Genomic DNA, 12,519 nt, shown 5'->3' with positions numbered 1-12,519 from the left:
TTACTAAAATTCTGTAAATTATTTTGTGGGTTTTTTTTCTTGCTCTCATAATTGGGACCCTATTTTATTTTTCTGCCCATGTTTTTCAGGTTGCAGAAGCCTGTCTCTATCTACACACCTACCTGTATATCCATTTGGATTATATATATAATATTTGATATAAAATAGATATGAAAAATTGTAAGTTGAATCATTCTAATGTGGGAACATCTTATATATATATATTTATATATAAATCTGTTATATATATATATGATCTTATATATATATTTATATATAAATATGTAATATATATATATGTATATATATATATATGATGTTTCCACATTAGAATGATTCAACTTACAATTTTTGACTTTGTGATGATGCAAAAATTATGCACACTCAGTAGAAACTGTCCTTGGAATTTTGGTCTTAACTGGGCCTAGTGATGTGCAGGGTGATACTGATACTGCTTTTGATGCTGAGAAATGGCATTATGTCATTCTGTTTTTCCATATTCAGTATAGTATTCCATAAATTACCTGAGCTGCTAAAACACTTCATTATGAAATAGGTTTTCAGTTAAACCATTTTGCCCAACTGTAGGCTAGTGTATGTGTCCTGAGCACATTTAAGGTAAGCTGTGCTTTGATGTTCAGTGGGTTATGTGTGTTAAATGCATTTTCAAGGACCATCAGATGGCATAGTCATTATGTCACTGGTCTCCCACATGGCTGATCCTGATTCGGGTCCTGGATCTAGTAGCTTGAAACTCATGTCACACGAGTGTGTGTACCCATGATCTCGGGAGGAGAATGAAGAAGGGATGGCTGTGTGGCCATCCCCCTAGGTGGTGATTTCTCACTTTCTCTCTCACTATCTCTGTCTCTCTCTCTTTCTCTCTTCAGTGAGCACACATGCCCTAAGGGAAAAAAATCTCTTTAAAAAATGCATTTTTAATTTGTGATAGCTTTATCAGGACATAACCCCTTCATAAATCAAGGAGCAACTAAACATAAAATAAAAAACATAAAGAAAGTATATTGAAATTTTGGTGTTTTTATTCCTTCCCAATGATTTGGTTTTCTTCAGATATCATTTCCCTATTAGATCAAAGGGTTTCTTTTATTTAGTATTTCTTGTAGTTTAGGTCAAGTGTCAATAAATTCTCTCACCTTTCATCTATCCTAAAATGCCTTTATTTTGTACTTTGCTTAAGAATTATTTTATTTATTATTATTTTTTAAATTTGACCAAAGAGACAGAGAGAGAGAGAGAAAGAGAAAGTGAGAAAGTAAGCTGCCAGGTTCAGGACTAAAACCATGGTTGGTCATGTGGGAGTCCAGTGCCTTAACCACCCCGCTGGCCCTTGTATTTCTTTTTGAACATCATTTTGGTGTATTCTGCTGGCCCTTGCATTTCTTTTTGAACATCATTTTGGTGTATTCTTCTTCTTCTTCTTCTTTTTTTTTTTAAGAGAATTTTTTGCTGTAGGTTACATGTGTTTAGCAGAGAGACAGAGAGACAGAAAGCGAGAAATCACTCCCCAGGGGGGATGGCCACGCTGCAATCCCTTCTCCTCCATTCTCCTCTCGGGATTGTTGGCACACATGCACATATACCTGGTATGAGTTTGAAGCTACCTGGTCCGGGACTTGAACCGTGGTTGACTACGTGGGAGTCCAGTGATGTAACCATTACTCCACCTGCTGGTCCCCATTTTGGTGTATTCTAGCTTGCCTTTTTTCCCCCCTTTCTTCCTCGTATTCAAAAGATACTGCAGTTTGATTATCACATACATATGTGTATTTTCTTTGAATTTATCTCATTTGTGGTCAGCTGAGCTTCTTGGCTCTGTGACTTGGTATCTTTAAAAAAATATGGGAAAGTGTTAGAAACTCTCCCATTCCTTCATCTCTCCTTCTTAGACTCTAGTTACATGCTTCAGCACATTAGTATTATTCCAAAGGTCTTGGGTATTGTGGTCTTTTTATTTGATCTCTCTTTTCTCTTTCTGTTTTGGTTTAGCAATGGCTAATGTCTATTGACATTAATGTATTGAAGTTCAGCGATCCTTTCTTTAAAGGAAAGATCCTTTCAGTGATCTTTGACATGACTGTGTGAAGGCTGCTCTTAAGACAATAAAATTAATTTATTTTTTAGTTTTTGTTTTTAAATTTACCAGAGCATGTGCGTGCTTCCCAGAGAGAGAGAGAGAGGGACAGAGAGAAAGCGATCCCATGGGGCATGGTCATGCTGCAATCCTTTCTCCAATATTTCTCCCTCATTTTGGGATTTTGGGGCACGTACACACATTTGCCTGCTGTGTTTTTTCAAGCCTCTCGATCCGGGACTCAAACTGGAAGGTCAACCATGTGGGATCCAGCTCCTTTAACCACTGCACCATGGACTGGCCCCAAATTTTTGTTTTTGATATAGTATTATCTATTTTTAGCATTTCATTTGTTTTTTGTTTGTTTAGTTTTCATCTCTCTGCTAAAATTCTGGTCACAATATCATCTATTTTTCCTGTTTTATTACACACACACACACACACACACACACACACACCTTGTATGTATCTAATCTGTGTACCAGAGACAACTCCAGTTGGCTTATGTGGAGATCGCAGTCCACCTGTGAGAAAGGTAGCACTTAGGTCCAAAGACATCCAAGTAGATTGCTAAAGTGCTTAACTTAGCTATGAAGAACATTTGATTTTCAAGTAATAAAAATAAAGTGTTTTTTTTTTTTTTTCTTTTTATTGGTAGTTTTCACCATGAGGTAATAGGGGGTATTTCTGGTGCAGTGTTCAAGTGAATAGAGTTTAGATTTAGGTGAACTAGAGCTGAGTTCCTGGTTCTGCACTTAGAAGCTCTGTGGTGTTAAGCAAATGACACCTTCCTCTAAAGCCCAGTTTCTTGTCTGTACATTGCAGATAATTACAAAAATGCCTCCCCTACAGGGTTTCTATGAGGTTTACATGGGATCATACATAGACAATAACCAGTGCAGTAAGTAGCACAGAATGGCCATTCAATAGTTAATGCTAGTCATTCTCTGTCTCTTGTGCCTGCCTCATTCCCATCTTCTTCCCTACAGGCTAAAACTCAGAACAGGGAACCCATTTTGTCTTGGTCATGGACATGCCTTCCAGCATCTATCCTATCAGAGGTACTCGATACATGCTTGTTGAAAGAATAAATTAATAAAAATCTTTCTTGAATAAGGCAATTAAAAAGGTTGAGCTCTCCAGAGATCAGATTTGCCTCAAACAACATTTTCATAGGTGATTTAGAAAAGAGAGTATGTTATTACATCTATTAACCTCCAGAAAAATATAAAAATGGTGGCAAAATTCCTGGCTCACATTTCAGAACAATTTTCTAGGCTGTGATGGGGCAGAAAAAGTGATCAATTAATCATGCTGATATATAAAAGTAGTACGTTTTTGAACATTTCCTTCACTCATGAGTGAGAACTGAGAATCACTGGAAGTTTTGCCTAAAGATAATTGATGGATGCATTCCTTTAGCCAAAAATGTAAATAAAAGGACATGAAGAAGGTCATCAAAGTTACATTAGTTTTCCTTTGGATATAGCAAAGCTCATCCTTGCCTGAAAAGTATCATTCTGTGATAACAAATGTTGAGCAATCAAGAACCACTATTTTATTTTCTTTTGAAATTCTTAACATTTAAAATTCTTAAATATTTGCCAGAGGGCATGTGTGCTCACCAGAGACAGAGTCAGAGAGGAGATGAAGAAAGCACTCCTACTGGGTGCTACAATCCTTTCTTCTCCCTTTGGTTGGGATTTGGGGCTTGCAGGTACATGCACTCTCACAAGGGTCAGAATCTGAACTGCAGTCAGCCACATGGGATCTAGCTCCTTAAACCTCTAGGCCACAGGGCCCGCCAGCTAATATTTTCTTGACCCCATCAGCATAAAAGAATTAGTTGTATGCCTCTTCATTTCACAAGAGTTTCTGAGAAGCATTTGAAGGAATTAATGCATACCAGTGAGTATGTACTCACTGGTAAAGGAATTAGTCATATTAAATATGCTTAAAAATCACTTTATTTTTAGAATGTTCCCTTTTCTCATTGACATCTTAATGTACTGTAATTTGAAATTTTTGTATGGTGAGTGAGCAGAGCACATGCACTTCACAACAGGGAGAGTAATTGCTACTTAAACATGCTATAAAATCAATATATATTGATTCATATATATATATATATATATATTGATTTACATAATGGAAAGATGCACAATAATAGCTCAGAACACTTACTGTACTTTAATAGTAATAAAAATGGTTTAAAAGCACAAAATCATAGTGAATAGAATACTGATTTTAGGTATGTTCTCTAGTTCTTTATGCATTCATTTTGCATTAATGTGATTCTTTATTCAGAAAAATCCATGATTTTTAAGGATATGTGTGTATAATCTTCAAACTTGTTTTTAAGAGAATTCCAGGAAGGATATAATTTCATATGCGCAGGTAGCCCCTTCCTTCTTGTCTTTCTGCATCCAAGGATTCAACTAACTGCAGATGGAAAATATTCCATTATTGCTGAGGTGTAGTATGTTGCACTATGTAGTTAGGCCTCTGATGTTTGTCTGAACATGTACAGACCTTTTTCTTGTCATGTTCTCCTGAACAACACAACAATTATTAACATAGTATTTACATTGTTGGTTTTATAACTAATCTACAGATTGCCTTTTTTTTTTTTTTTTTTTTTTGAGAGGTTTTTGCTATAGGGTGCGTGCACTCATCAGAAAGACAGAGAGCGACGGAGAGACAGAAAGCAAGAAATCAGCCCCCGGGGGATGGCCATGACACAATCCCTTCTCTATTCTTCTCTCGGGATCTTGGACATGCACACACGTGCCTGGCGTGAGTTTAAGCCACCAGATCTGGGACTCAAACTGCTGTTGACTACATGGGAGTCCAGTGACATAGCCATTACACTATCTGCTGGTCCCCTGACTGCCATTTTATAAGGGACTTAGTATCCACAGATCTTGGTATCTATAGGTGTCCTAGAACAAAAGCCCCCTACCAAGGAATGATTATAAGAGTATAAATCCAAAATTTAAAGAAAACAAAACCATATTTTTTCTTTTTTTTTCTATAAGTTTGCTATAGGGTATGCACTCTCTCCAGAGAGAGAGACAGAGGCAGAGGCAGAGAGAGAGAAACCCTCCCAAGGGGGGATGGGCACACTGCAATTCTTTCTTCTCCATTCTTCTTTTGGGATTTGACACACATGCACACGTGCCCAGCATGGTTTTCAAGCTTCAGAGTCCAGGATTCAAACTACACAGTTGTCCATGTGGGGTCTAGCCACCTTAACCGCCACGCCACCTGCTGGCCCATGGAATCATATTTCTTCTAAATTAAAATGTCTCTTCATGTCTTTAAAACACAACAATTCTGTACTCAATTGAACTTTTAAAAATATGATGGGTAAGGGACCAGCAGTTAGTGTAATGGCTATGTCGCTGGACTCCCGTGTAGTCGACCTTGGTTTGAGTTCCATATCTGGTGGCTTAAACTCACAACGGGCGCATGTGCGTGCATGCCCAAGATCCTGAGAGGAGAATGGAGGAAAAGGGATTGCGGTGTGGCCATGCTCCCTGGGGTGGGGGGGGGGGGGGGGGTGATTTCTCGCTTTCTGTCTCTGTCTCTCTTTGTCTCCTAAGCGCACGTACCCAATAGCAAAAAACTCTCAAAAAAAATATGATGGGCAAGAGCTAAAATGCTACAAATAAGAGAGGTTTTTTATTTCTCTACTTACAACATGATTAAAACAAGAAAGTTCCAGTTAGACTATTTTCATTTTTCTGTTTGCATGCTCAGTGTATCAAAACATTTCCCCTTGTGGCAACAAAATAGCTGCCTCAACTCCAAACAGCACATCCCCAAATAAGAAAATCAAAACGCAAGCAAAAAAGTAGGACCAAGAGCATCTCCTCATGTACGTCTATTTTTAATAGGAAATGTGTTCTTCAGCTTATTTCTTTCTCTTTTGTCTCATGCCCACAATTGTGCCACCTGCCTACCCTAAACCTATCACAACAAAATGAAATGGATATTTCCATCGAATTAGAGCACTTACAAGTCAGCCCCTGTGGCTAAAGGAAAGACTGACTTTCCCCAAGTAGTATATTGCTATCTAATATAAAATTGGATAGCTTCTGTCAAGGAATAAGGGCAACTTGACTGTTTGGCCAGTAACTTTGTGGGGACTGTTCCACAAAAACTGACATGTTCACCCTAATGCCAATGGATACATTTAAACTGAGAAATATTACCGCCAATAGAATGGGCACTTCCATTCTCTAGACAGGACCTCCCTAAACATGCCAGGTGAGCAATGGTGCCTGTGAGCCAGGTTGACTGAGACTAGGGTGGATCATGGCATGAAGACCCTATTTCAATTACCTATCTCTCTATGTCTATTTCTCACATAATAAATAAATAAATCAGCTTGAAAAACAAACTTCAAGGGAGTTGAACTATGAAAAGAAATCTGCTAGGTGAGTGCAGAATCAGACCTAGAGGAAGAGTTATTTCTCTGGCTCAGGTGGTCTCCTCTGCCTGCAGTGCCATTACTTTTCTTAACTCCCACGTATCCTTAAGAATTCAGCTTAAGCATCATCCCTTCTAGAAAGTTTTCTTTGTCACTCCCTCCCTCCCCACCTGTACTTCCCACCCCCAAACTGAATTACATGCCTCTTTTCTGTATTATCGCAGCATACTGTGAATAACCGTATCATTACACCTACTCCACTGTACTGCAGTTACCATTTATGAGTCCTCTCCACTAAATTTGTTTCTTAGAAGCAGGAGCTGGGCTACCTTGTTTTTGTAGTTTTAATGGTGAGCATTCATCTTGAGGAATAGATAGCTACCCACCCCCCATCCTGCCAAGATGTCTCTATCCTAATCCTTAAAGTCTGCTGTGATGGTTAATTCTGAGTCAAAATGGAGGATGTTTTTAGATGAGATTTAACATTTATGTCAGTGAGCATCTAGTCAGGCAGATTGCCTTCCATAATGTGAGTGGGCCTCATCCACTCAGGTGAGGCTTGAATAGAACAAAAGGACTGACTTCCCTGAGCAAGAGAGAATTCACCAGCAGGCTGCCGTTGGAATTTGTCTGCACTACTGGCTCATCTGAGCATCTGTCTGCTGGCCTTGGACTGGACTGTACCAGTAGCTCTCATGGATCTAAAGCCTACCTGCCCACACTGTAGAGTTTGAATTTGCCAGCCTCCATAATTACATTAGTCAATTCCTTATCATAATTTTCTCTCTCTCCCCTCTCTCTCTCTCTCTCTCTCTCTCTCTTTAAATATATATATATATTTATGGGGGATGGGCACACTGCAATTCTTTCTTCTCCATTCTTCTTTTGGGATTTGACACACATGCACACGTGCCCAGCATGGTTTTCAAGCTTCAGAGTCCAGGATTCAAACTACACAGTTGTCCATGTGGGGTCTAGCCACCTTAACCGCCACGCCACCTGCTGGCCCATGGAATCATATTTCTTCTAAATTAAAATGTCTCTTCATGTCTTTAAAACACAACAATTCTGTACTCAATTGAACTTTTAAAAATATGATGGGTAAGGGACCAGCAGTTAGTGTAATGGCTATGTCGCTGGACTCCCGTGTAGTCGACCTTGGTTTGAGTTCCATATCTGGTGGCTTAAACTCACAACGGGCGCATGTGCGTGCATGCCCAAGATCCTGAGAGGAGAATGGAGGAAAAGGGATTGCGGTGTGGCCATGCTCCCTGGGGTGGGGGGGGGTGGGGGGGTGATTTCTCGCTTTCTGTCTCTGTCTCTCTTTGTCTCCTAAGCGCACGTACCCAATAGCAAAAAACTCTCAAAAAAAATATGATGGGCAAGAGCTAAAATGCTACAAATAAGAGAGGTTTTTTATTTCTCTACTTACAACATGATTAAAACAAGAAAGTTCCAGTTAGACTATTTTCATTTTTCTGTTTGCATGCTCAGTGTATCAAAACATTTCCCCTTGTGGCAACAAAATAGCTGCCTCAACTCCAAACAGCACATCCCCAAATAAGAAAATCAAAACGCAAGCAAAAAAGTAGGACCAAGAGCATCTCCTCATGTACGTCTATTTTTAATAGGAAATGTGTTCTTCAGCTTATTTCTTTCTCTTTTGTCTCATGCCCACAATTGTGCCACCTGCCTACCCTAAACCTATCACAACAAAATGAAATGGATATTTCCATCGAATTAGAGCACTTACAAGTCAGCCCCTGTGGCTAAAGGAAAGACTGACTTTCCCCAAGTAGTATATTGCTATCTAATATAAAATTGGATAGCTTCTGTCAAGGAATAAGGGCAACTTGACTGTTTGGCCAGTAACTTTGTGGGGACTGTTCCACAAAAACTGACATGTTCACCCTAATGCCAATGGATACATTTAAACTGAGAAATATTACCGCCAATAGAATGGGCACTTCCATTCTCTAGACAGGACCTCCCTAAACATGCCAGGTGAGCAATGGTGCCTGTGAGCCAGGTTGACTGAGACTAGGGTGGATCATGGCATGAAGACCCTATTTCAATTACCTATCTCTCTATGTCTATTTCTCACATAATAAATAAATAAATCAGCTTGAAAAACAAACTTCAAGGGAGTTGAACTATGAAAAGAAATCTGCTAGGTGAGTGCAGAATCAGACCTAGAGGAAGAGTTATTTCTCTGGCTCAGGTGGTCTCCTCTGCCTGCAGTGCCATTACTTTTCTTAACTCCCACGTATCCTTAAGAATTCAGCTTAAGCATCATCCCTTCTAGAAAGTTTTCTTTGTCACTCCCTCCCTCCCCACCTGTACTTCCCACCCCCAAACTGAATTACATGCCTCTTTTCTGTATTATCGCAGCATACTGTGAATAACCGTATCATTACACCTACTCCACTGTACTGCAGTTACCATTTATGAGTCCTCTCCACTAAATTTGTTTCTTAGAAGCAGGAGCTGGGCTACCTTGTTTTTGTAGTTTTAATGGTGAGCATTCATCTTGAGGAATAGATAGCTACCCACCCCCCATCCTGCCAAGATGTCTCTATCCTAATCCTTAAAGTCTGCTGTGATGGTTAATTCTGAGTCAAAATGGAGGATGTTTTTAGATGAGATTTAACATTTATGTCAGTGAGCATCTAGTCAGGCAGATTGCCTTCCATAATGTGAGTGGGCCTCATCCACTCAGGTGAGGCTTGAATAGAACAAAAGGACTGACTTCCCTGAGCAAGAGAGAATTCACCAGCAGGCTGCCGTTGGAATTTGTCTGCACTACTGGCTCATCTGAGCATCTGTCTGCTGGCCTTGGACTGGACTGTACCAGTAGCTCTCATGGATCTAAAGCCTACCTGCCCACACTGTAGAGTTTGAATTTGCCAGCCTCCATAATTACATTAGTCAATTCCTTATCATAATTTTCTCTCTCTCCCCTCTCTCTCTCTCTCTCTCTCTCTCTCTTTAAATTCACACACACACACACACACATATATTTCCTGTTGGTTTGTTTCTGAACTTGAAACACACCAGGCACCATGACTAATATACCAATGGCTAAATTACCATACATAGCAAAAGAAAGTTTGCAGATAAGATTAAATTAAGGGCTTTAAAATGGGAAGATTATTTGAGATTATCCAACAGATCTGAGGTAATCCCAAGGTTCCTTTTTTTTAAAAAAAAGAAAACTTTATTTATTCATTCATTCATTTAATTTGGCCAGAGACAGAGAAAGAACAAGAGAGAGAGAGAAAGTGAGAAAGCAAGCCACCAGGTTTGGGACTCGAACTGTGGTCAGCCATGTGGGAGTGTCCAACACCTTAACCACCACACCACCTGCTGGCCCCCCAAGGTTCCTTTTAATATGGAAGCAGAAGTATCAGGATCAGAAAAGATCTCATGGCAGAAGCAGAAGCCCAAGTGATGCGATTGCTGTCTGGGGGGCTACAATGCAATGATAGTATTTAGACCCTGGAAAAATCACAGGAACAACCTCCAGAAGGAGGGTAGCCCTGCGAACACTTTGATTTTAGCTCTGCAAGACTCATTTTGGACTTCCAACTTCCAAAACTAGAAGATAACAAATGCATGTTGTTTGAAGCTAGTAAGGTTGTGATCATTTGCCAGAGCAAAATAGGAAACTAATACAGTATTAGAAAATATTTATTAGTGAAAAGAAAATGGGTTCTGCAGGTGGCATGTTGGTTAAAGGCGCTGGACTCTCACATGGCCGACTGCAGTTCGAGTCCCGGACCTAGCGGCTTGCTTTCTCACTTTCCCTCCCTCCCTCTTTCTCTGGTCAAATTAATACATAAATAAATGGATAAATAAATGAAGTTAAATAAAATAATTTTTTAAAAAAAGAATGTTCTGAATGTGAATTCATGGATAATGGTGATAAGACCATGCAAATTCATTTTACACAGACAAACTCTAAATAATTTGTATTAGAAATGTTGTTGCCCTATAGCAAAAACCTCTCAAAAAAAAAAAAAAAAGAAAAAATGTTGTAACCACAATCTTTTCTAATTATCATCTTCTAAAAAAGGACCCTTTAGTTATATAAATAATCAAATTCAGTCAATTATTTCAAATGTCAGCTATAAAGTAATTTAAGTAGAATAAAAAATAATGAAGTTATGACTTTTCTTATTAAAAAGTGGAGAAAGAAAACAGACATTTCTATTTTGTCCATAGGTATAGAAAAGCAACCATTATTACTGCATTAAATATTTTCCAGTGGACTTTCTACACCAAGACACATCATTCAAACTAAAACTGTGGCTGGATCTACTTACATTTTGGTCAGTTTTCACAGTTGATGAATTACATAATAAAATACCAATTTAAATAATTTTTAAGTCTTGCTCACTAAAGAGATTTTGCATATAAATGTCAAACACTTACATAATTAGTATGTAGAAAATACGTTAGGGCAATAGTGAAGTAAAGCTTTTAAATTTGGAAATAAGGTTGCCAGTTAATTCTAAATCTATAAAATCTATAAGAAATGGATGTACATATAGGTATATGAAATCATCTTTAAAAGACCAGCTCGTGGCCTGAGAAAACCCTGGCTAGGGCCTAATTCATTAAATATTTCTTAAGGGAACAACAGATGGCATAATAATTATATCACTGGACTCCCACATAGTCAACTGTTCAAATCTCAGACTCGGCACCTTAAAACTCACACCCAGCATGTTGTGTATGCATGCCCAAGATCCTGAGAGGAGAATAGAGGAGAAGGGATTGCGGCATGACCATCTCCCCTGTCTCTCTGTTTCTCTATTGAGTGCACGCAGCTTATAGCAAAAATCTCTCAAAAATATATATTTTAAAATTAGAAATTAATACACATATAAAACATGACAATATAGTCAAGCCAGATATCCAGGGTTTAGTTTGCTTCAGTCCATGGCAAGCAGGAGCCTGCACACAAAAGACTGGATCTGTGGGATCCCAATGGGACAGCTCTGGAATTTCCTATTAAAGAGACATATGAAAGGCAATCCCCCATACCATGAGATCTTAGGAGCCCATCTTGAAACTGCTTCTGCAAATACGTTTTTCATTTTATTAATGATAGAGTGCATGTGCGTGTACCTGAGAGAATGAGAGAAAGAGATAAGCACTTTCCATGGGGTCCGGCCATGATCCTCTCCCTCCAGGCCACCAGCTGGCCCCCAGAACATTTTTTTTTTTAAGTTGACAACTATATATTTCCCAACCACAAGGGCTTACTTTACATGTAGATGTATAAAGTATGGGTATCTTTATAAATCTTCTTGTTATATATTAACTTCTTTCAAAATCTTAAGTAGAATAATGACATTTGTAATCAAATAGTTCTTTTTTTGCTATTTGCAGATTTCTAATCACAAACATAATTTGCAGTAGTAATTTTTGGGGAATAAATAAATACAGTAAAGATTTCTAAATTATCATTTGGAATAAGTTACATCCAAACACCAGACTATAAAACTTCAAAAAAAAAAGAGAAAGCCAAAGTTCTTCTTAAAATTTATTTATTTATTATTATTATTATTTTTAAAATTTGCTATAGGGCACATGCACTCTCCAGAGAGAGAGTGAGAGGGAAAGTGAGAAAGCAAGCCACCAGCTCCAGGACTTGAACTGTGGTCGACCATGTCGGAGTGTAGCACCTTAACTACAATGCCACCTGCTGGCCCACAAAATTCTTTTTTTTTGGAGAGGTTTTTGCTACAGGGCAAAACCTGTACGCTCGCCAGACAGACAGAGAGAGACAGAGAGATAGAAAATGAGAAATCACCCCCCAGGGGGAATGGCCACACTGCAATCCCTTCTCCTCCATTCTCCTCTCGGGATCATGGGCATACATGCACATGCGCCCAGTGTGAGTTTAAGCCACCAGGACCGGGACTAGAACTGATGTCAACCACATGGGAGTCCAGTGACATAGCCATTACGCTAACTGCTG

This window comes from Tupaia chinensis, unplaced genomic scaffold (assembly GCF_000334495.1).
Source record: "Tupaia chinensis unplaced genomic scaffold, TupChi_1.0 Scaffold000085_1, whole genome shotgun sequence".
In the NCBI taxonomy this organism is placed as follows: domain Eukaryota; kingdom Metazoa; phylum Chordata; class Mammalia; order Scandentia; family Tupaiidae; genus Tupaia; species Tupaia belangeri.
The sequence above is the reverse complement of the archived record's forward strand: the minus strand, read 5'-3'. Positions refer to the sequence as shown.